We start from the raw sequence: 21,424 nt of genomic DNA, 5'->3' as shown, positions 1-21,424 counted from the left end.
TATTTATTAAATGTTTAACAATTATATAGAAGAAAGACGATGTAAAGAACAAAACCTTTGGCCCATAAACACAGTCAGGAGTCACAGTCGAGTGTGAGCTGCATGTATGCAAAGAAATAAGAAGGAAACAGCAGTTAGAAGGAGCGTTGTACGTGTTGTTGGAGTAATACTTGGCCCCTCTATGAATACTGTGGCCTCTTGATGGCCCCACACTCAGAAACATAGATCCACCACTTTCTTTCTACTGCACTGAGAACTAGCAGGACAAGCACAGAGATGAGTCCACTGTCAGCACCACTTGTCTCTTCCCAACCATTAGTCCTGTTATTGCGCCTCTCCTTATGACTTCTCATTAACACCAAAGATGGCGCAAGCACATAGTTGCAGCAGCTCAGTGTTCCACCGATCGATGCTATGTTTGGATAATTTTGTACGCCTTATGTTTGTTTTTGTGTTCTACCAGCCAAGCGAATAACATCTACAGCCGACATGATCTCCTCAAGATTGGAGTAAGTTACCGCGAGAGCGTGACCAGCAAATTTGTCCGCTTACACAAGATACGGGTGGAAATAGCGAGGAGTCCGGGCTCCCCATGGATTGTTATCCCTTCGGGGTTGAGGCGCAGGCGGCGTCCGAGAGAGAAGGAGGCGGCGAGGCTGCAGGGCGGCGCGCTAGCCAGGTTATGGAGGCAGCCACTCAAACCACCGCTCCCCAGCCTATTCATCACAAATGCCAGATCCCTCGCGAACAAGTTGGATGAACTGAGGTTGCAAATAGCAGCGAATAACTTCATCAAAGACTCATGCATCCTTCTTATCACTGAATCCTGGCTACATCAATCCATTCCAGACTCTGCTATTGAGCTAGCAGGCTACACCACACAGCGACAGGACCGAACAGTGGACTCCGGTAAGCGCAAAGGAGGGGGGTTCTGTATGTATGTGAACAACAGCTGGTGTACCAACACAGTGATAACAGACCGTCACTGTTCACCGGACATTGAATATCTGACTGTCAAATGCAGGCCCGTCTACCTACCTAGGGAGTTCACCGTTGTCATAATAACAGCTGTTTACATACCACCAGATGCTAATGCTAACTCGGCGATCGCACTCCTGCATACAAACATCAATAATAAACAGAGCATGTACCCTGACGCTGTACATATCGTAGCAGGGGACTTTAATCACGCAGACTTAAAAAGAGCAATCCCCAAATTCCACCAGCACGTCAAGTGTGCCACTAGGGGTGACAAGATTCTGGACAAAGTTTATTCCAACAACAAAATGGGCTACAGGGCCAGACCTTTGCCACATCTGGGTCAGTCTGACCACTTGTCACTGTTTCTAATCCCTGCATTTGCCCCCCTCAAGAAAACTGTTCCTACCATCACAAAGACTGTTACCATATGGCCAGAGGGCGCCTCTCAGCAGCTGCAGGACTGTTTTGACAGGACTAACTGGGATATCTTTGAACATCAGAACTTGGAAATATTCACAGACAGTGTTCTCTGCTATATAAAACACTGCATAGACACTGTTACAACAGTCAAATGTATCCAGGTTTATCCCAACCAAAAGCCCTGGATGACCCGGGAGGTCAGGCAGCTGCTGAAGGAGAGGAACATTGCGTTCAGGACTGGCAACAGGGATCAGTACACCACAGCCCGATCCAACCTGAAGAGATGCATCAGAGAGGCGAAGGGGGACTATAGGAGGAGGACTGAGGACCATCTGAAGAGTAACACCAGCCGGCAGGTGTGGCAAGGCATCCAGCACCTAACCAACTATAAGATCAATCTCGGAGCTGCGGACGGTGACCTGGAGCTGGCAGAGGAGCTGAATATCTTCTTCGCCCGCTTTGAGACCATGGTACCGGAGGTATTGGAGCCACAGCAGCAACACGCCACCCACAGCAGCACCACCCTCACCCTGGAAGAGCACGAGGTGAGGCGCATGCTGCAGGCTGTTAGCCCGAGGAAGGCGGCTGGTCCTGATGGTGTGCCAGGTTGAATATTGAGGGATTGTACAGAACAGCTGGCTGGGATCTTCACCAGGATCTTCAACAAATCCCTCGCACAAGCAACTGTCCCACTCTGCCTGAAGTCCTCCACCATAGTCCCCTTGCCTAAGAAGCCCCACATCACCAGCCTGAATGACTACAGACCGGTGGCACTCACCCCAGTGGTAATGAAAAGCTTTGAGAAGCTGGTCCGCAGACACATCACAGCAGCCCTCCTGCAGCCTGGATCCACACCAGTTTGCCTACAGAGCAAACTGGTCCACGGAAGACGCTGTAGCCACAGCACTCCATGCTGCAGTAACACACCTGGAAGAGCATGGGAGCTACGTGCGGATGCTCTTCGTGGATTACTGCTCAGCTTTTAACACCATCCTCCCACACAAACTGGTGGCCAAGCTACAAGACCTGGGGCTTCCATACAGCACCTGCACGTGGATCTATAGCTTCCTCTTGGGCCGTAGACAGAGAGTCAGAGTTGGCCATCACACATCCTCAGCCCAGAGTCTCAGCACTGGCTCACCCCAGGGCTGTGAGCTCAGTCCACTGCTCTACTCTCTATACACACACGACTGCACTCCTCGCCACCACAGCAACATCTTTGTGAAATTTACAGACGACACCACTGTGGTGGGGCTCATTTCCAAGGGTGGCGAGTCTATGTACAGAGACGAGGTGGAGCAGCTGATGTCATGGTGTAAGGCTAATAACCTCCTCCTCAACACTTCAAAAACCAAAGAACTCATAATAGACTTCAGAAGGAAGAAGGCAGAGATCCAACCACTATTCATTAATGGGGACTGCGGAGAGAGGGTGGCAAGCTTCCGCTTCCTGGGAGTCAACATAGAGGAGAACCTTTCTTGGAGTGTGAACACCTCCGAGCTGCTGAAAAAGGCCCAACAGAGACTTCCTGAGAATTCTCAGGAGGAATAACATCACACAGAGACTGCTGGTGTCCTTCTACAGAGCCACCATTGAGAGTGTTCTAACCTACTGCATATGCATTTGGTCCACTAGCTGCACAGGAGCTCAGAGGAAAGCACTACGAGGGATCATTAACACCGCCCAAAAGATCACTGGCTGCCCTCTCCCCACACTGGAAGATCTACACAACATCCACTGTCTTAAAAAGGCCCAAAACATCATAAAAGACACCTCACATCCTGGCCACTCCCTGTTTGAACTGCTGCCCTCAGGCAGACGGTTCAGGGCAATCAGCGTAAGGACAAATAGACTCAAACACAGCTGTTATCCAACCGCAATAACACATCTGAATACTACAAAAAAATGTTCATCACGCCACTCTTGTGTTAATCTATGCACAGTCTGAAGTATGTATGTGGGAATGTATGTGAATGTTTACTGTTACGTCTTATTAGTTGTTAAGGGAAAATCTCCCAAATAGAAGGCTGCCAAAGTAAAACAGAGACACAGTTAGACAATATAATCGATCACGTGTACACGGGTGAGCGTCGAGAGACAGTCACACAATACACTTCTTTATTGCAGGTTATATAGGCATGTAGGTTACCCAACAGGCGGAGGCAGTCTCCGCCTGTTCTCAGAATATAGATTGCAAATGCATATCTTGCTAAAGAATAGATTGCTTAACAGACAAATGCATATCTTGCTAAAACGTTCTGTTCATACTATACTAAACATCTGCTTAAGTAGAACTTTCCGTTCCTCTTTACACAGGAACTTGTCTTCACAGGCATTTGATAAGCATAGGCAAGGCTTCATGTTTATCAGGGTGAATGGTCATTCAGAGTTTACACAAACACAAGCAAAGCATATTTGAATAATAAACAAAATCTTTTCACATTTCCCTCCTGTTGTTTAACTTTCACACTAGTTAAAACACCATTGGTTTATTATCTGTGCATGATTTCTTGCAGCGCATTTTTAATCAGCACGTCATACATTGGTGTATCACAGCATTTCAGTGTCAGGGGTATCATCATCATCTTCGTCCATGGGCAGTGTCAGGTATGCCTGCACATGAACTGCAACAACTTTATTAATCATTGATTGTACACATGGCAAAATACAAGAAGTAAAACAACAGAGTAGGAGTAGAAGAACTCCTACAAAAACCAGTCCTTTCATTAAAAGAGATTTCCAGGAACCACTCAACAGCCAGGTAAGCCAATCTTCAGTGTTCTTGACGTAGTCCTGTTGCCGAGCGTCCCTGAGTTGTTTCAGCGTGCGTAAGGCGTCGGTCATGTTGGAAGAGTGAATATTATCTGGAATGTACGTACAGCATGTGTTGTTAAAGAGTATACAGAGTCCTCCTTTTTCAGCCAGAATCATGTCCAGTGCGAATCGGTGTTGCATCACAGTTATGCGCAGGGCATCAATCTCTTCATTTTGTTGATTGTTGATTTTGCACGAGGCATTCAGGAACAGTCCAAAGCGGTAGTCCAAAGTTTCAATTCTTAACATGTTCTTTCCGGTGCCCACCCATGGAAACAGTGAGTGGAGGACCTTTTGTCCGGTGGTCCAAAGCTTAAATTCCTCTGGCACATCACTGCCATAGATGGGGTCATGTGGTTGCACTGTGGAGACGTCTCGTCGTCGTCTTGTAGTCTGAGAGCTATTTACAGCTGACATCCTGAAGGTGTGGTCTGAAATGAAGATTGGGGCACAGGTGCCCGTCCATCCGGTGGCAGTATGAAGTAGGCACGTTGTCCACACAGCCAGGCCATTCCCTGCACCCAATAGGTGCCATTGCTGGGCGCGGACGTGTTTACAGGTGCGCCTCTCCGTTGGCTGCGGTTTGGTTACAGTTGGTGGTGTTGCCTAGGGTCTGTTACCGTTGTCTTGTCGGTAGCACATGGAGTGGTTCTTCCTGGGGTTTGGTCCAAGAACACTGGGAAGTGAATGGACGTGTCCGATTCGTCACGTTGAAGTTGATCCAGAAGAGCTGGTCACACGCCCGTTGTCAAGTCCAGCGTTTTCGACGGTGATTACCTCGTATTGGGGTGGTCCCTGGAAGGTACTAAAAGGTTAAGCGAATAGATGATAGAGCTTGTCTCATTAATGATGATTTTCTTATGTTGATAGCCAATGCCCATGAAGCTGGCAGCGCACTTGGCTTGTGTTTTATTCATGTAGTTTCCATAAAAGGTGGGATGTGTCGAGGTGCATGGCATGTGGGAGCAGACGTAACATGCAGTGTTATTAGGCTCTCCTTAGTTCTGTCATGTGTGAAGCGGTACCATGCGTTATTCATCCATGGGTGAATGTGGTCTTGTGTCATGTCATGAAGGTGTGAGTTGTCATGTGTCCATCTTGTCTGTAGGTGGTGTTGTTCATCTTCTTTCTTTCGGGTGAGTGTCAATAAACTCACCAGCAATGCAACACTAGCCACTAAAAGGATGAGCGTCTTCATGATGACCAGACACACCAAGTCCTATAGGTGAGTAGACTAGGGGCGAGAAGAACAAGGGCGGGATTTACCCAAACAGCCCTCTCTCCACCTTCCTAGATCACCTACAGGCAGGGGCGTCGGCGTCTTAGGCGTTTAGATTCTCGCTTACTTTCTTACAGTGGCTCTGGTGGATCCAAGATGGTCTCTCTGCTATTTTGCAGGCAGTGGGAGTGGTGAGCAGCACCTGATAAGGACCTTCCCACCTTGGTGAACTCCAATTTTTCCTTTGGAGTACTTTGATCAGGATCCAATCACCTGGTTTCAACCTGCAAGACACTGGAGAGATATGCAAATGCATATCTTGCTAAAGAATAGATTGCTTAACAGACAAATGCATATCTTGCTAAAACGTTCTGTTCATACTATACTAAACATCTGCTTAAGTAGAACTTTCCGTTCCTCTTTACACAGGAACTTGTCTTCACAGGCATATGATAAGCATAGGCAAGGCTTCATGTTTATCAGGGTGAATCGTCATTCAGAGTTTACACAATCACAAGCAAAGCATATTTGAATAATAAACAAAATCTTTTCACATTAGTATTTTAAGTATTCTATTTTATTTATTGAATTTTATTGTTTTATTTATATTTTGATATTGCTAGGGATGATGCAATGATCGGGAACCATTCTTAATTTCGTTGTACCTGTGACAATGACAATAAAGTTTCTGATTCTGATTCTGATGTGGGTGTGGCCAATGAAATGTCTCCATTACCTGTGTTGACACCAGGCTGTGACATTCTACAGGTGATGGTGGCACACTGTTCAGTCTTGGTTTTGGATCCTGATGTGTGGAGCCAGGGCTTTGGCCACAGCTACTTTCCCCTGTAGACCAAGCCCCTGTAGAACAGGCTGCTTACAGCACCCCCTGGTGGTGTGAAAGTGGAGTACAGCCATGAGTGAGAGATGATCTCTTTCCTTTGGCTCTGCTGTTTGTCCTCATATGATCCTTCTTCCTGGCAACAGTGGGATGCATGAGTTGGTTGTCATGGTCACTGCAGTGTCCTCTCCTGCTCAGCCAGAACATTGAGACCTCTGATTTCTTGGGGACGGGAATGATGATGAAGGATGTGGGGACCACCAACTGCTTCAGGAAGAGGTTGAAGATGTTGGTCAGCACATGCTCTAAAACATGACCTGGAACACCCCCAACACATCTGGAGAGCACTGAACTCCGAGAAAGCACCAAGTGTGTAAATCCATGACTCCATAACCACAGACTGGGCTCACTTTAAAAGCTGGGGAGGAAATTCTCACTCACTGGGACACCGATCTGCACCACGGAGCGGTCCCATCAAAACATTATCTCAGGACACCACGAGCAACGCACTGGAGAGGAATCATAGCCAGAGACTCAACTTTGTCTCTGTTTTCTTTGTACTATTGTAGAGTCTTTACCTTACAAAGGAACAAAAACAGAAGGTAAAGAGGCGGGAACAACAATCCTGGGAGACTGCCAACAAGCCCACTGTTTTCTGAAATCACACCCTGCACCGCACTTACGGTGTGTTCACACCGACGCGACCAGAGCGTCAGGTTTACATGTAAAGTCAAGGTAGAAGCGCGATGACACGCGATTGCGGGTCCCGCAAAAATTCGGAAGCAGATTTGCGTCGCAAAAATGCAAAACGCGCGAAACGCGGCGTCATAGCAGCGGCGTCTGGTGCGTTGACTCATGAATAAAACCACGCGCGTCACTTTTTGTGTTGCATTTTGTGCATAGGTGCGTATCGCATCTACCGCTCGAGTTGGAAAAATCTGAACTCCAGCGTCAAATCGCACGGCGACAACCAATCAGGAGCCTGGTGATGTGGCTCTGACCTAGGTCAAAGGGGCAGATCCAGCCAAAGCTCTTCATTCTTCAATGGAGGGAAGGCTAATCAACGCTGTAGCAAACAACCCGGAGCTGTACGACACCAGCTGCTTTCTGTACCGAGACAGGAATATAAAGGACGAGCTTGGAGGAAGATATGTGAAGAGATCGGGCAACCTGGTGTTGAGACAAGGCCGGTCTCTGCGATTCTTTTGGTCCTGGTAGAGATCACGCTGAGATGTTTCCATGTTTTACACAATCCTTTTATTACCCATTATTCTTACAGATGCATCTGCAGATCAGCACACTGCATTCCTATGCAGTCCTATGCTAAAGGCTGATCTAAAGAACTCAACACAACAGTTACAGTTATAACTTCTGGTCTCCTCCCCCCTACAGTAAACACCCCCACAATGGAAATACACTAGTACAGTGGCCAAGGGTGCTGACACCCTGACCCCCATCTCCTTTTATGGTAGTGTCCGTTTGCCCTTTGTCTGCTCCTCACCCTCAGTAACTCTTGCTACTGTCCTGGGGGTTGATTGTCCTTCTGCCCTGCACCTCAGTTCTTTGTTTCCATCCCAGGCCTATTTTGTATCCTTACACCCATTACCACAATATTATAATGCTGCAAGCAATCACAACTATATTCTCTTTAAAAACACACACTACACAAGTGCACAGACTACAGGTAATAACAGTATCAAGTATCCATATATATTGTGGCGAGCTCAGACAAGGAGGAGACAGAGGTATCGTTTGGTCTTGCTTCCGTGAGCTAGCCAGGGAGCACAGCCGTTTATTAGCATAGGCAGACGGGCATACAACGCTAACACCACCGCTCGGCCAGCCACAACAACAACAACACAAAATGGCGCTCTCTCACCCGGAAACACACAGAGCGAGCGTCACCCGTAACCATGGCAACATAAACAAACATAACTGCAAAACAGAACATAAATGTCCATAACAAATCCCCGAACAGCCCTGGCCCGCTACAATATGGATACTTGATACTAGATTCTGTAAAAAGAAACAAGATAATTTTCTTATAAATTTGTCTTTCACTATGTTTTTGAATTGCATAAGTAGACTTTTTAAATTAAACATGAAGAGATAGGACCAAGTTCCTGAGCAGTACCTGTCTGAAGTCTCATTTTGACAACAAGGCAAATGATGCACAGCAATCACCAGCGTCCAGGTAAGTGAGAGTGCAGCCAGGTTGGAGAATTGGAGATCCATGAAAAGACACAAGGAAATACAAGGTAAGCATAAAATAGAACTACGAAACTAGAAGTCCAAGCACTAACATGGGTTAGCAGATGAACTTGTGAAAACTAGTTCTAAAGAGATGACTTTCCATTTATCTAAAGCCAAACTTAGCATACTGTGATTTGATTGCCAGGCTTCCATCCCTGACTGCTTACCATTCCACATGGAACTCAATACGATATCATGTCCAGTTTGTCATGTCACTCTTTCAGGCTGCATCCAGATATGTGTTTGCCTTTGAGCTCAGCATCAAAAACAGCAGAGTAGCATTCCCGGGTCAATAATTAAAATCACTGTCAAAGCTGCTGTTCTGCATCAAAAGCACAGGGTTGTAGCAATACTCATTCAAGAAAGGACTTATTTTACCCCAAGCAAATCTTTTCCTAACCTGTTGTGTAAAGCCAATGAGCTCAGAAAACAGTTCAACAGTTTGTAGATGAAGGAACATTAAAGCAAGCATGGTTAAGAGCAATTTGAATTGCTTAGTATGAGTACAGCCTTAATGTTTGCCAACAACAATGTCAACAGTATTTTCCTTTCTTTTCTTTTTTCCAAATTCATGTAGTCAAGTTTTAGGATAAAACACATAAAAGTGATTTCAGTTTACTGTTAATTTTGTTTAACAGTGACTGTAAGAGTGAAATACAAAGGGCGCAGCTTTCTTTCCTGACCGTCATGAACATGCTACAGATTGTGCCCCTCCACCCACCATCTTCCGCCATGGTGAACATTAAGCTCTGCATTAAAACCACATGCAAATAAGCTGTGTTGCTTTCGCACAAACGCTTGATGTCTTTCTTTTTGGCTGTTTAGATCAACAGCTTTAATGCATATAACCAGAAGTAAGAGGATCTGTTGATGGTCATTTAGCTGTGGCACCCCACCATAAGCCATCGTCCATTGGCCGGCCTACCCCACAGTCTGAGAAACAAGGCTGTGGGATAATGCAGCATGTCACAAATTTCATATGATCTTGGACTGTGTTAAGGTTCAAAAAGTATATTGAGAGAGGGAATCTAAAAATAACCACAGATCCAGCCTGGTGTACTTAGACGGCATTTTAATAAACACATGTGTGAGTTCAACAACCCAATCAGTATTGAACTGTCTTGCCAAAATCAACACAAAGACTTTATAGATGTGAGAATTGTACCACCCCCTCTTCTGTTACTAGGCAGATTTACACAAAGCATACGTCAGCCCAAACCACAATGACTCTTAACATAGTCTAACACAGAACATCTTCTTCGAGTCAACGCCAGGTGCTTCCTTTCAGCCCGCCTTCGTTGTCGCTTATCTTCTGGGACATCTGTTCCACTTCCTGTAAGCATCTAACAATATGCCGACAGAACTTGCACTTACAGCAAAAGTACATCTTAACTTTTCACCTACTCAAGTCAATCTACTATGGTGTGTGCGTGTGTGTGTGTGTGTGTGTGCCTGCTGTGTAGGCTATGTATGTGTCATGACCCCGTCTGCACCTCTGCTAGCCTTACACCTCCCGTCTCAGCCAGACATAAGGCCTGTGCACATACACAGCTGAACTATGTATAATTTCTAGGCTAAATGTCACCCACCTGATGATGCTCAATCATGAAGGAAACTTACTCAAAAAGATATAAGTAATAAATGATACAAACTTAACTCTTAGCTCTAAAGAATATAAGGATATAACTCCAGGCACCTGTTCTGTAAGCAGACATGAAATGGTAATGATGATTATAAAAATAGCAACAAATAATAGCAGTAAAATATTTCTATTCCTGACACTCCCTCTCTTGGTGACCCTTAAAAAGGGTCACCATACACTTATAACCTTACTCTGACCCTCTCTAGAAATGCCCGCTCCCCCTAAGAACACTCCATGGGTAAAGTCAGGTTCGTCCTTGGTCCCTCTCTCGTGGAAATCTCCTCCTGTAAAGGATAGAAAACACTTTCTCCCTACTTTATTCAAACCTGATTCCAGCTAATATTACTCAAAACATGATCCTAATTTTGTATTTGGTTTTTTGACTTTTATTTTTATATCTCATTCAACCGTACTCAGCATTTGTAAAACTCTCAAAGCACTGCTTGCACGTCTCTGCAGGCTTCCTGTTGGTTTCTTATCTGATCACCCACATCCTATGCACAAAACTGTCGCTGCTGCAAGTGCCTACCTCTCATCTAAAGTCACCTCTCCCAAGAAAATATATCAAGAGAATCATTATACCTGCTTATTCTATTCTACTTATTCTACTTATTCTACTTATTCTACTAAAGGATAAAAAACAACCATTTTACTCACTAAGTGTAAGCACATTATCAATAGCTCCTAAATAAATTACATCATAGCTAAAAGCTGAACTCTAACTGTATTTTAGAACTCACATTTCCTGTGTTTACCCTGTTTTAATATATCATTTTATTTCATTTTGCTGCTCTTATTGTAATGGTACATTCTAATTTATACTTTATCAGACTCAACCAAAATATATAAGCTTTTCTCAATATTTTACATGTCACACAGTTTAATTACCAGCAAAACTCCTATTCAGTTCCTCTTTTCTGTCATTTGTTATTGGGTCAACTCAAATTCAGTTAAAAGCTAAAGGGATTTCAGGCCTTTGGCCTCAAATCAATACTGTCCTGTGTGTTGATGAACTCTATATGTCTGTAAGCGTGCGCAGACTTCAATGCTCAGGTCATCTTGCACAATAAATTGCTCGGACATCGCGCCGAACAAAGCTTCTGACCTTCAGTTATTGACTTGAGCAACATTTCTTTAATAAGCACAAAATGCAATGTGTATGAAATCATTCCTGTGTATATAATCTTCAATACTATTCATTTGGGTCAGTAACACTTCTAACATCCTCATCAAAAGCTCTCCTTTATCCTAGAAATAAATCCATTTACTATCTGTTTCTAAAGCCTACCATATAACAGCTTATTCTAAAAGTCAGAAGAAAAACTCTTCACAAAAGAAAATCTTCCCTGTTTTCCCCAAAGCATATCCTATATTCCCACAGTTTCCCTTTAAGTTTTATATACAGCAGCGTATGAACACCAGCATTTTATCTTCTAAACCGACTTCAGTTCATTTTACTCCTTTCTTTAAAAAATAACATTTTCTGCCTCAGTTTTACTATATCTAAGTTATCAAAAACCCCAATAGTTAAAATCATACTAAAACCCATTTCAAATTAAACAAATTAAATCTTAAATCCCTCTCTTTTTTGACACATCTCATGTGGCAAAAAACTCAACATGCTTCACCCAAGCTTAGGAAATTAAAAGGGAAAAAAGGTTAGTCATATCATTTCTCAGAACCCTTCAGCCATTCCCCTCTCCGGTATTTAGCTCCAGCCCTGAAAACCTGTATTTAAGGAACAAAATCAATTTAATCATCATGTCAAATCTCCTCAAACTCGTTGCTCCATCGAATCTGGATCCTTGGAATTTCCTGGAAACAAAACCTGTAGTTTACATTTCATACTCAACTGTCCCCTTTTGATCCCGTCTGTGTCATAACAAAAATAAACTTAAACAGAACAGTTATTAATCATGTGTTACCTCAGTTAATGGTAACTTAAGTTACATCAAACAATGTTTCCCTTTTAGGATTTAGCATTCTAGAATGTAATAACATAATCCAACCCCAGTAAATAATTACCTCAAAGTAAACATCAACATCCCAAAATCAGCATCCCCAGATTGAAGTCTCCCACTTGTCCTTTCATTTATTTCACTCACATGCATTCACACATGATGTTTTTGCTGATACTGCAGCCTTCTGCGCACGTCAGATGCTCCACATCAGCAAAATGAGCTCAATCATTTGTTTTATTCCGTATTCCTTTTAGGAAAATAGTTCTCTATACTTTTGACTGGATTGACTCGCTGCAATCCCTTTTTTAGACAGAGACTTCGCCGCCAATCAGTCTCTGATTGTAATCAATTATAATCCGTAAAGCCCACCTGATTTTTATACTTGGTAATTTTGTCAGCGCCGTCAGTTCACTCTCTTCCAGGCCTGCTTAGAACAAAAATGAAAAAAGAGAGCTGATTATTAGCTCATCAAAGTACAAAACAAAATCACCTGACAGGTTTTTTCCCCAAGTGCACTGTTACAAAAACTATGGGCCCTTTTAGACATGTCCATGTTTATCAAAACTCCCTCTATTAAAATGAAAAACAACAGCCCCAAAAAATCTGAAACAATCTTAAATTTCACCCATTCAACGCACCGAACACCTCGTCAAAAGATCAAAGACCGTTTGCACAATGTCTCCCTCCATCACTCTGCCATGTTTCCATTCAGCACAAGATAAAAACCAATTTCAACAACGTATCATCTTTAAATTATAAATTTCCTATCCAAATCTGCCCCTCTGAGCAGACCTGACCACCGTAATCAAATATCCTGATACTTTACCATTATATATTTTGCCAAGTAGTCTTCAACAGCCACCGCTTTCTCTTGAACTGAAAGCCTCTGAGACACACGCACACAGGAAGTGTCTCTGCTCCACCTAATTTGCATAGACTCACAGCTCAACAGCCAACTTGATAAGAGAAAAACATGTTTAACCTTTGTCACATTATTGAATTATTTTCATTTTCTTTCTATACTATTCATTTACTCTTATCAATCAGTGCAAAGGCACTTCTAAGGCCCTATTTTAAACACTACTTTAGTCACTCTTCTTTTGTTTTTCTCTCTATTTTATTAAACATTCACACCTTTCTCTCACTCATACAAGCAGCAAGCTGATCTTCATTGCATATGCTTGTGTTCTCACCCAGGTTCATTCAATATCTCTGTGCATTAAACTTCATCAGGTTGTCTTTGTAAAGTTAATGCATTTTCTGTTTGTGTGTGTTATTTTTGCATCCATGGCTTCGCAGTCTTTCAAACTCCTTCCCAATTCTCCAGTTAAGCAGTCAGTTTTCTCTTTCCCGAATTTACTAGCCCCAACTTTAATTTCCCACCTAGAATAACCGCCCTCCTGGTCTTCAGCCAGGTGTTAGGGCTTGCTTTTCCGGTTCCTGGACACATCATCCTGTGAACTATTCAACCAGAAACTTGCCTTAACATATCCATTGGTGTTAACCTATAATTTCCTTCCGACTGGTGCCGTGGAGAACTGGTCCGGGTCTGCTTTTGCTCCTAAAAATAACAAACTAAGACATTTTCATTATTACCACAAGTGGTCAAACGACCCACTTTTCTCTCTCTCCTGTCACAAATACCAATTATGTCATGTTTATATCATGAATATGAATGTAAGCATTTTACTCGTTGCATTTTCATGTTAATTGAGTGTAAGCTGCTTTCTTCGTTGCATTTTTTATGTATTCATGTTAATGTACACTACGTGTAAGCTGTTTCTTCATTGCATCCTATATATTCATATTTAACTTATGCCTCTTTTCACTGAGCTTTAAATTCAAACTATCTCACTTCTGATTCATTTCAAAATAATTTCACATGTAACAATTTGTGCATGTGTGTTTTCTGTTCATTAAGGTAATGACAATTATTTTCTTTCATTATTCTTACCTTTTCTAATGTTTACCTCTTTGTTATGCTGTGCTGGACATCCCTAAACCTTCATGAGTTCAGGTTGCAATTCTTCCGATCCAATTATCCTATAATCTTACAGTCAAACTCGTCCAGCTTCATCTCTCACTGGTCCTCTCTGCACAATGTCCTGTTCGGGCTTCAAAGCTCCAGCAAACACAGTCTCTTTCTTCTCTGTTTTGATCTTTCCGTATTCTTCTTCGAAGTTAAGTTCCCGTCCGGCTTTTCAGTCTTCTCTTCCAAAATTACTTCAAGCATGGCAAATATGACACTCAATGTCCAGTGCTCTTCCACAATTCTTTATCCCACTGTTCAACTGTCCAGCCTGTATTTTCACAGTACATGTTGCATTACTCTTACATGCTGCTGCTGGTCGTCAGTCGTCATCAGTGTTAATGGATCAGTGGCACTGTCGTTTGCCTGCTGTATTCGATTCCACGATGTTCTGTCGGTCTTCATCAGGCGATTGACTTGTCCTTTGAACTTCTTCTCAGTTTAGGGACAAAGTGACTGATGAAGCTGCACAATTTCGAGCCAAAGACTGGCTTATTCTCCCAATTCTGTTAATCTATTGTTCTGCTGCTGCACTCAAGGTTGCAAAGTTGAAAGACGCCCACCTGTATTGACACACTAAAGCATATAATTAGTATTATATTCATTTTTCTTAAAGGCTTCATTTGCTTCATGGGCCTCATCTGTCTCTCTGTGTTCTTCCTGTACACACTCAGTTCCTTTTATGGGCATGCAGAGTTCCTGTTCACTATTTCCTGTTGCACAGCCGCAGTAGACAGAGCCATACTTCCTGTTCTCGGCAGAGTCTGTCTTTTTTGTATTTCTAGTCTAAAAACCCTCTTTAATTCTACTAAATCTTGATCTAAAAAACAATACACCTTCATTTTCACTCACACACATTTAAATAGAGCTCTTTCACACATCCAAACAATTAACCAAGTGTATATACTTATGTGTTTTTGAACTGAGAGAAAAGAAACTCAGCCTCTCATACCATCACTCATACATTTCTTGAATTAAAAGCACTTTCAAACTTTAGAACATCCTACTTTACATCACAAAAGAAATATCTTTTTCATACCATTATTTCATACACACTTTTAAATGTTCTAACCTCTTACAGACGCCATGAATCGTCTCACACACACTGCCTTTTCTCTCTCTCAGAGAACTCACACAGAGTCACTCAAATCAAATACTGACAGCATTCACACAGTTAAAATCACACAAATACGCTTTCATACGAGTATTTTAGACATGCCTTCCATGATCAGAAAGAGCAAGTCAAAAGAAAAAAGAAAAAGAAAAACTGAAACCTCTCATCATCCTCACGGCTTCTGTCCACACACACATAGCTGAAGACACAACACCAGCATTTATGGCTCAAGATATATACATCTATCAAAATTCAGTCATTACCATACATCCACACTAATGTATTATTAATTACTGTATTTATACTCTCGTAATAAGCAACACCAACCTCTTATATGCAGGCATTCAGCAATATTTTCAATAAAGCTCCGTACACTCGAAACCGAAACCACCCTCTCTGCGCGTCCCCGCTGCTCATTTGCATTTACACACACCATCAGTGCACATCCGGCTGTGCATTACTGGCACACAGAGACTGATCTTACTCATAGATCTCATATTTTATATTACACAGAGACGTCTTATATTTACACTGCACAGATTTTTAGGCCTTTAAAACCTATATAATTTTGATAAATTTTAACATAACGGCTCCAACCGATAAGTCCCAGACTTTTTGTGCCCAATTCACCAGGGCGGTCCCAGACTGTCCTGTCCAGATTTCTAAACCTAACTCAATTTGCCAGCATGCCCAATCAAGCGCAAAAATAGGAGACTCTAACTCCTAGCAATTTTGGAGATTCCCCAGTTTTCCCCGGCTCGTCGTGCCGTACTATCCCTACTTTTCCAGGTAGGTCAAGGATAAACGTCTTTATCCAAGAGGGAGCGTTACCTCCGAGAAAATGCGCTTCTTAACAGACGCCGCTGTCGTTCTAGAAAAATTTATAATAATTTGAAACAACAATATAAACCCAAAGTAGGGTCAACATTGAGGCAGATCTCCCGTTGTGGACATAAGGGACTTGAACCCACGAACTGACCATCACACGTAGATCAAATGACCAACGGGACTTCATCCCACACAATAACCAAATTCCCTACCATACTAAATTAGCAGCTGTAACTGCTTTAATTCTCTTTTCATTCTTTCATTCTCATTACTCAGTACATAAAAATTTCAGCAAACTCAAAACAGACATTCACCAGTAATTTCAGTGAGTAGACTTCAATTTTGTCATATCCAATTCTAGCACATTTTGGAAATTCAACAGGTATGTGCCTTACCTTTTGTTTAAGCCGGCTTGTCTCTCACTTCAGACCACTGACTCGTATCTGCCCATCTAATCACCACGGACCCTGGATCTCTCCATCTACACCAAAATTCCCTCTTTCTCACCCGGACGAAGACCCCCAAATGTTAAGGTTCAAAAAGTATATTGAGAGAGGGAATCTAAAAATAACCACAGATCCAGCCTGGTGTACTTAGACGGCATTTTAATAAACACGTGTGAGTTCAACAACCCAATCAGTATTGAACTGTCTTGCCAAAATCAACACAAAGACTTTATAGATGTGAGAATTGTACCACCCCCTCTTCTGTTACTAGGCAGATTTACACAAAGCATACGTCACTCCAAAACCACAATGACTCTTAACATAGTCTAACACAGAACATCTTCTTCGAGTCAACGCCAGGTGCTTCCTTTCAGCCCGCCTTCGTTGTCGCTTATCTTCTGGGACATCTGTTCCACTTCCTGTAAGCATCTAACAATATGCCGACAGAACTTGCACTTACAGCAAAAGTACATCTTAACTTTTCACCTACTCAAGTCAATCTACTATGGTGTGTACGTGTGTGCGTGAGTGTGTGTGTGCCTGCTGTGTAGGCTATGTATGTGTCATGACCCCGTCTGCACCTCTGCTAGCCTTACACCTCCCGTCTCAGCCAGACATAAGGCCTGTGCACATACACAGCTGAACTATGTATAATTTCTAGGCTAAATGTCACCCACCTGATGATGCTCAATCATGAAGGAAACTTACTCAAAAAGATATAAGTAATAAATGATACAAACTTAACTCTTAGCTCTAAAGAATATAAGGATATAACTCCAGGCACCTGTTCTGTAAGCAGACATGAAATGGTAATGATGATTATAAAAATAGCAACAAATAATAGCAGTAAAATATTTCTATTCCTGACAACTGCTTTCATCAACATGACTTGAATGGTTTCCACGGTCTCCAAATATTAGACATGATTCCATCATTAAATCTGCAGCAGTGAAATGATGCTGCCTTAACGTGCATGAAAGACTGATTTTAGCAGCTTGCTGAATCTATACCACAGCAATGTTACCACAAAGGCGGGTGGGGAAGTGTGGGGTGGGAGTCCTCCCAGGTAAGGTACACCTAATAAAACGCCAAGTAAGAGTATTTGTATTTGTATGTATAAGAAAGAAACTACTCATAATCTAGTCAGTGGTGAATTTATATCTCCTGTATTCATTACGATTTTGCTAAACTAATTCCGATCTTTTATCTTCTGTCAAATCTGTTAATGCATTTTATTTGTCTTCTACTAATATATTACAGGAAAACTGTGCTTGGAAAAAAAAATCTTGTAAAGACTTGATGACAATGTTGGCCTCAGTCTTGGTACATGCTTTAAAAATCTACAATATTACATGCTGGGACGGAGCTTCAAAGCAGTGAGATCACAATCCAAAGAAGTGGTGAAGGTGTTAACAATGCGTGTTACGAAACAGGCAAAACACACCTCATTCATTTTAGTGCTCCTGCAGATGTTTGTGCTGCAACATTTTGTGGGCAAGTTATTGTATCTCAGTGGCGAGACAGATAGAAGTTGTTCTTTATTGAAACTTCCTTAGTGAATCAAATCACAGTATGCTAAGTTTGGCTTTAGATAAATGGAAAGTCATCTCTTTAGAACTAGTTTTCACAAGTTCATCTGCTAACCCATGTTAGTGCTTGGACTTCTAGTTTCGTAGTTCTATTTTATGCTTACCTTGTATTTCCTTGTGTCTTTTCATGGATCTCCAATTCTCCAACCTGGCTGCACTCTCACTTACCTGGACGCTGGTGATTGCTGTGCATCACAAGCCACAGTTTCATGCTCTGTTTGCCTTCTCGCTTCATCTGCCTGCCCTCCTGTCACCATCGTCCTGGATGACTGGATCACCCAGGCTGGACTCACTGCTCATGCTCACACCATCTCAATTGTAAAAAGGCTTTCATGGCAAAAAGGCTAGCAAGGTTATTGATGGCAAGGTTGATGGCCATGTTACTCTGAAATTCCATTTTTTGGAAGCTATTAAAAAACAATGACAGTGGGGTTCTCTACATGGAGTTTACAATAGCCAGAGGATTATACAAAATTCATCAATAAATATATTATATCTGTTCATACAGAATGGTAGTTCAGTTTGATTTTACACATAAGTTGTGAACAAACCAGAAAAAAACTCAAACACATTTTGATGACTTATGTTTTATTACAACCTGCAAGTCTGTTGCTTCAGCTTTAATGAGATTTTATGTGTGATTATATACATGCATTTTTGCATTAAGATTCAAGTTCAAAATTTAATTAGAGCTTTAACTGCCCAGAGAAGAGTCTGTAGCTCTGGCAGGTGGATGTCACAGTGGCAAGACTTTGCACCAACCAAACAACCAAAAAAAGCTGATGCAGAGTCTGGCCTCACATACTTGTACAAAGCTGCAGGACTTTTAGCAGCAACAGAGCCTGTAAAATAAGCCTCAGAGATTAGATGAGTCTCTTCCTGTCAAACAAGGTAAACTACATCTGTGTTACTATTACACTACAGCAGAGCCTCACTCACTTTCACTATAAGATAATCTAAGCTATACATCAAAGTCCTCACTAGCTCGCCCCCCATCAACCATCAGTCACACTATTTTTATCAACTAACAACATAATGTTTGAGAGAGTTTTTGTGTTGCTTTTCCTGTGAGTCTATCTCGTAGCAGCGTACACAACATTTGGCTCCAGCTCTCTCTGTGGTACAGGCCTTCTGATTTTTGTTCTGATGTGTAGGGTTAGACAAAATTCTGCCCTATTGGGAATACAGACGACACAAAGACTGTAATGTTTCATTTGAAATTCATTTGGATCTTTGATTTTCTAAAAATGTACATTTTCAGTAACAGAACTCAACCTAACCCAAGACTGATTGCAGGTGACCAGTGGATGTTAATTGATGAATGATTGAATCGGACAATATATAAATCAATCAATCTGAATCTACGGTTAAAATAGATTACCTCACTGCGTTGTGGATTCTGTCTGTCATCTTCAGCTATTTGATAGAAAAGCTACATCTGTTAGTTATTCACTCAAAACTGTTGGATGTTTAGTTTAAGTTTAACTAAATAAATACCTGTATAAAATTTCCTGATCTTGACAATCAGACCGATGATGACCAGGAGAAGGAAAACAGTTAAACTGCCCAGGATCATAGTGGATGGATTTTGTGATCTACCTTCTACAAGAAAGAAAACTAAATTACATTATTTAATCAAAATAAATAACAGGAATAATAAATAAGAGTGTTCTTAGTTTTTTGACAGGTATTAAAAATAGTACATGTTTTATTTGCTGTAAATGAATCTATAGAGAAAAAATAAAATCAATCTTACCTTGAACCTTTAAATTTGTTGCACCATAAACTATTAACTTTTCAGAACTGTCCTCACCACAGAAATACAGCCCAGAGTCAGATGAATCCACTTGTTTGATCTCAAGAAATAGCACAGAGGTGTTGGATGTCATGTTGAATTTGCTATTTTGAAATCCTTCATAAAAAGTCGCATTGCTCTCAGGGCTGAACATAGATGAGATCTTACTGGCGTTGGATCTGTTGGTACTTCTGAACCAGGATAAGTGAACAGGATAACTGCTGCTAGAGTCCTCACTAAGACCAAAACAGTGGACCACATCAGTCCAGCTCTGAGGTCTTTACACTGGCTGCCTGTCCCTCAGAGGATAGACTTTAAAGTTCTGATGCTGGTCTATAAAGCTCTGAATGGTTTAGGACCGAAATACATCAGTGACCTCCTGACCCAGTATGAACCTTCCAGATCCCTCAGGTCATCTGGATCCGGTCTTTTATCAGTTCCCAGAGTCAGAACCAGACACGGAGAAGCTGCATTCAGCTTTTATGCTCCTTATATCTGGAACAAACTCCCAGAAAGCCTCAGATCAGCTGAAACACTCAGTTTATTTAAATCCAGGTTGAAGACTCACCTATTCTCAGCTGCATTTGAATAAAGCACCAAATCCACACTTAAGTTTAAATTTCAAAACCTACTTTTTAACTACTGATTTTATCTACTGTTCTGATTTTATTTACTGTTTTGATATTTGATTTTATATACTGTTTTGTTTGTTTGTTTGTTTGTTTGCTTGTTTTAATCAAATTTAAATCATGCTTTTTATTTGTTTTTGTTTTTAATGTCTCTGTAAAGCACTTTGAATCACCTTGTTGTTGAATTGTGCTATATAAATAAACTTGCCTTGTTGCGGTCACTATGCAGCTGCAGCTGCATAGTGACCATAAAAGTTCCATGATCATATCAACCAAAACTGACAGTATACACAGTCCTTATTAGTATGTATGTACATCTGCCTGTTTAATACTTCATGAGTAAACCTTTCCTCTCAGTTCAGTTTTAACCTGGATTGGATCAGTTTAAACAGACCTGTTTGTTTCTTTGTTTTGACACAAAAACAAACCTAAATTAGAGGATGCAAGAATTCTGAGACCAAGATGACAATAGAAAGACAAAAAACTATTTTGGGGTCTCTTTCATCTTCTCTTTTTCTGTTTTCAGGATACAATGTGCATTAGAACTGTGTACAATAACACCCAGGATGGGGACGCACCACCGTAATACTCACACGGCAGATTCATCCACATTTCCATGCTTTTCAGCATTCTTTTTTACCACACACACAGTTGCAATTTTTCAGTCGCCAGCCGAACACCGGCGAGGCGTGATTCCGGATGTTGCTCAGGTCCGTCCGCCTTCCCTGCAGCTGCAAGCTCCCTACGCCTCGCCACATGTAGATTATTATGTTGAGTTTTTGGCCATGATTCTTTGTTAAATTAATTTTTTTATGAGCTACATTTTGCGGTGGGTCATTCATGGATGCGTTCTGTGATGCAAT

At 41.8% G+C, this 21,424-nt stretch overlaps 1 long non-coding RNA gene across 1 annotated transcript; it reads right to left on the bottom strand.

Annotated features, from left to right (window-relative positions):
- Positions 1-18,725: 18,725 nt before the first annotated feature.
- On the bottom strand, positions 18,726-20,018 carry LOC120438528. Its single transcript, XR_005611979.1, has 4 exons — positions 19,894-20,018; positions 19,635-19,739; positions 19,519-19,553; positions 18,726-19,310 (listed from the first exon to the last, which is right to left on the bottom strand). It is a non-coding gene; the product is annotated as an uncharacterized LOC120438528 (long non-coding RNA).
- Between the last annotated feature and the right edge of the window lie 1,406 nt (positions 20,019-21,424).

The sequence above is a fragment of the Oreochromis aureus genome, linkage group 3 (assembly GCF_013358895.1).
Source record: "Oreochromis aureus strain Israel breed Guangdong linkage group 3, ZZ_aureus, whole genome shotgun sequence".
Lineage (NCBI taxonomy): Eukaryota > Metazoa > Chordata > Actinopteri > Cichliformes > Cichlidae > Oreochromis > Oreochromis aureus.
Note: the sequence above shows the minus strand (reverse complement) of the source record. Positions and strands in the feature narration are given on the sequence as shown.